The sequence below is a fragment of the Penaeus monodon genome, chromosome 43 (genome assembly GCF_015228065.2).
Source record: "Penaeus monodon isolate SGIC_2016 chromosome 43, NSTDA_Pmon_1, whole genome shotgun sequence".
In the NCBI taxonomy this organism is placed as follows: Eukaryota; Metazoa; Arthropoda; class Malacostraca; order Decapoda; family Penaeidae; genus Penaeus; species Penaeus monodon.
The window spans coordinates 21,110,116-21,115,115 of record NC_051428.1 but is presented as its reverse complement, the minus strand read 5'-3'; positions in this window follow the sequence as shown (position 1 = coordinate 21,115,115).

Here is a 5,000-nt window from a genome sequence, read left to right as displayed (position 1 = left end):
TTCAATTATACACCTTTCCTCCTCTCTCTCTCTCCTGCTAATTCGCAGCCCTTGGCTCCTCTCTCCTCATAGTTATTTGTCCTTCATGAGACAATGCGAGGGGGTTGTTATGTATGTAAATTCAGCATTGTTGTCATCACCATTTGATTAAAATTGTCTGAGTGTTTCACGTGATGGTTTAAGCTCGTTGTTTTGACCCATGTTCAAGGCCTGGTGGGTACGAGTTGCGGCCGAGCCTGCTTCGTTAGTGTGTACTGTGTGTCGGGTGATACATTCTGTTGAATGGTGGGTCGTGTGATAAATTCTCCTGAACTGTGCGTCGCGTGATAAATTCTGAATTGTGCGTCGTGTGGAAGATTCTGTTGAACTGTGCGTCGTGTGGTAAATTCTGGTGAACTGATCGTCGTGTGGTAAATTCTACTGAATGATGCGTCATGTGGTAAATTCTGCTGAACTTTGCACCGTATCTTAAATGATGAATTGTGCGTCGTGTGGTAAAATTCTACTGCTTGGTGGATCATGGGATAATATCTGCTGGATGATCTAAGTCGTGGAAACGTTTATGCGCCAAACAGCATGTCTGGGAGGCGAAGGTTCAGAGGCAACTTCACTTCACCTCGTGGCTTGTTTGTAAATAATCTCTCTCTTTCTCTCTCTTTCTCTCTCTTCCTCTCTCTCTCTCTCTCTCTCTCTCTCTCTCTCTCTCTCTCTCTCTCTCTCTCTCTCTCTCTCTCTCTCTCTCTCTCTCTCTCTCTCTTTCTCTCTCTTTCTCTCTCTTCCTCCTCCGCTCTCGCTCTCGCTCTCGCTCTCGCTCTCCCTCTCGCTCTCGCTCTGTCTCTCTCTCTCATTCCCTTTCCTTGCTTTCAGGACTAATCCCGAAGCTACGATTTTCTCCACAATTCTACTTTGCAAGAGCAAGTTACTAGACAGGGTTTTGGAAAACGACGAAGAGAAATGTGCAAGTCAGGCAATTGTTCCTTTCAGTCACCAGAAAAGCTGTGTTGACCGACACTGATAGAATAACCTCTTTCAGTGTCGTGATTTTGAAATTCTCTGCCTCTTCAAAAATTCAGTGGCTCGTCCTGTACCACAGGGGAGCATATGAACTAAGATTTAATTAAGAATAATAAAGATTATGAAACCTATGATTATTGTAATATGAATGACAATTATAATAATAATAATGATAACGATAACAATGATAACAGTAACGATGGTAATAATGATAATGATGATAATGATAATGCTAATAATATCTATCATTAATAAAAACAATAGAACTATTAACTATGATAAAGATAATGATAACCGTCCTTGGTTTTTGCTTTTGATTTTGTTTGCATTTACGTAGTTAGTGTATCCTCTGGGATGTTGATTATCTGGGGGCATAACAAACACAATATTTCATATTCTTCATAACTTACACAATTTCACACCCATCCATGTAAATAAAAATTACACAGTAGTGACTGGTCGATCCTCCAGTAAGCAGGAGTAAAATACACCCACGAAACGAGGGAGTGAGGTGTCCAGGATGAGTCTGTCAATCACCCGTGGGAGTCGAGCAAAAGTCCAGGGTAACCGCTGATGGAGTAGCCTGCAGCTATCGACAGCAGTATGTTCAGGACAAATGGAGGCTGAAATGAATAATTCGCAAGTTTATATAGTGAAAAGCCTGCAGTTATTTCCACACAGAATTTCCTCGTCAGCACTTCACAATTCACTTCACAAAATTCATTCCGTATTTCATGAAATTCACCAATCATTGAATACAAATAAGAAATTTAAAAAAAATAAAAAATAAACACACTTACGAAGTATTCAGGTGTTGAGCTCGGGATAGAGTGCCAAACCACAGAACGGCAACGACTGACGATAGGTGCTTTGGTTGAGTCGAACTGATATTCGAACGAGTGGAGGCGAACTATAAGGACACTCGTACACCTCATAGTCCTCTATACGCACACTTAACAAGATATAGTGAAACCATCACTATATCATAAACCCTTCATAATAATAATCACAGTGAGATAGAGACAGATGCAAGGACAGAGACAGATATACAGAGACCATAACAATACGAGGAATCTCACTTTTCCATATCAGTATCAAAACCATATCAGTATCAAAGGTATCTATCAGGCATTACTAAAACCCCAAATAAACCTAACCCCAAAAAATAATGCCATACCTTTTCCACAATCAAACTGACATCGGGGATAAAACGCATTTGAATTCCACGTCAGTTCCGATATCCTGTGCTGCCACCATAAATTCGCTTTAGGCATAGAATAATCTAACTCGGCAGAATACCGGACTGTATGTCCCGTGTTTCATATTGGTTTTCGTACTTCACTTTGTTGCGTAGATATGTGGTGGGGTGATGTGTTTGGTTACCATAGATTTATTGATTTCACGTTCGTGTCAGCAGATGGATATCTTGTAATTTGTTATAGTTTAGTGGTATTGAAATATGATTTTTTTTTTTTTTTTTTTGTGGTGGTTGAGTTGTTTGGTTATAGCGTTTATATATTTGGTATTCTTGCTAAATTCGTTGTTACTCTAATCTTGTTCTTATGTACACAGGATATATCTCTCTCTAATTTTACACACACACACACACACACACACACACACACACACACACACACACACACACACACACACACACACACACACACACACACATACACACCTATTTATCACCTATTTATCTATCTATATCAGTATCTACCAATCTATCAATAAAGTATCAAAGTACAAAATATCTATCAATCTATCAATAAATACAGATAGACAGTTGAGTATACTAAACACTTATAGTTACCACCACATCCCCCTGACCTCCAATCAATACATTTGCACGAGGGAAACCGCACAACACATAACTTGGTGAGGCAGCTTCTTAATGACAGCAGAAGGCTAAATCAGAGTCAGGATGCATAATGAACCAACTCCTGCATCGAGCCGATATCTCAAACACATTCCATTTACCTGAGATGATGTTAAGATCACAATATCAAGTTAGATTCTATCGGAACGGGAATGAAACTCTTACAGTCGAAAAGTCATTTGATCTTTATTTCGATTATGAATTAAGTATTGTTTAATGTGTTGTGTTACGTGGTGTGCTAAGTGCACTTGTATTTTAAGGTTGATTGATATTTAAAGGTTAAAATACTGTTTAGGTATATACCATATGTTCGTTTTTCCACCCTGAATATTAAAAGAAGCTCAGGTTAAACACAATAATTTATTCATAAGTATGTCATAGATTGGAATTCTGTGCTTATTAATCTCGGCCTGACAGAGGGTTCTCATTTAACATTATATTCCAACTAGAGATTCATTAGAATTTCATGAACGAATAATTTTAATGAAGTTTGGCTTTTAACCTTAGTGGGTACTCGACACCGCTGCCACCATTTTTCTGGTTACCAGCGTCATGTCGAGGAATAGGAAGAAAACGAGATGAATATTTCGGTATCAAAGTTTCAATTATTCCTGTCTTTTTCCCTTTTTTTTTTTTTTTTTTTTAATTCTCCATCAACACTTTGTTTATCTGCTTCCTTTCTGTCGTTTCTATTTATTCTCCTTTTCTTTTATTTATTTTCTTTTATTTTCTATTTATTCATTTTTATCTATTTGTATCCACGGATTTGGGGGTTGGGTAGAATGGAGGGATGGTGGGGTTGGGGGGGGAATCATACCTAGAATATAAGAGATATGAATAGTCTCATAACCAGCTATGATAGGCTTTCTGTGTAGTCTGAGGCAGTGATTCAGTGTTTGTTGTTAATGTAGTCTTATGGATAGTAAAGTAAGAAAATTGTAAGTTAATGCTACTTCTATAAGTGTTTGTACTTGTGCTTGTTTTTGCGTGCGCTTAATTAAACATGCCACTCCTTTATAAAACCAATACTATGTTTAAGTCAAACCAGTTAGAAAATAATAATGATTAATAAATAGATAAATAATAATAATAAAATAACACTTTCATTTCAAGATCTCCCTAAAGTACATAATAGTATCAATAGTACATTCATAACTTTTACACATTCATATAAGCAGTCTTGCTGACCTGTGTTCAAATCCCGGGCCGCCTGTGGATGGTAACCCCGGCCATTCCTTGCACACAGGGGATAATTTACAAGCAAAATGAAACAGACAGTATGTCACACCAAGAATATTCATTGTAATAAATGGAATCAAACTTTCAATTAGATTAAATAAAAAAAAAAAAAAAAAAAAAAAAAAAAAAATATATATATATATATATATATATATATATATATATATATATATATATGTATATATATATATATGTATATATATATATTATATATATATATATATATATATATATGTATATATATATATATATATATATATATATATATATATATATATATATATATATATATATATATAACCTTCTTACCTGCAAATCTTAGGCCCAAAATCCTATTTCTAAAACAAATGATAGCTTAAAAATAATAATACCCAGAAGTCACATTGCGTTCTCCTAAATAACCCTATGCATAACATATTGCTTATTTTTTTACAGTTTCCAGGACTATATGAAGATTCTTTTTCTCTTTTTTTGAGGGGGGAGTGCTGGTATTCTAAAAAATATAGGTTCTTTGTACACATTGTATTTCACAGTCGAAAGCTCCTGTATTGTTTACATCATATTGTCTTTTGCATCGATTTAAGCTGATGGAAAACGAATGCTGATTTTTTGGAATATAAATACGTGTCTCCTTTTCATAAAGGAAAATGCAATTTGTTCTGGAGTCCTTAACTTAATGCTTTTACATGCATTTTCTTTAATGGTAATTGAAAAACGCTTTTGTTCAGGAATTCTGAAAAAATATTTGTTTTTCTCTTTCTAAATTAAACTGCAGTATGTAATACGCAGGTTATAGATAATTAAAAAAGAAACCGTTTTTTCCCCCATTTGCATTGTAGTAAACTGTAGATTCAGGTGAAAAGCTAAA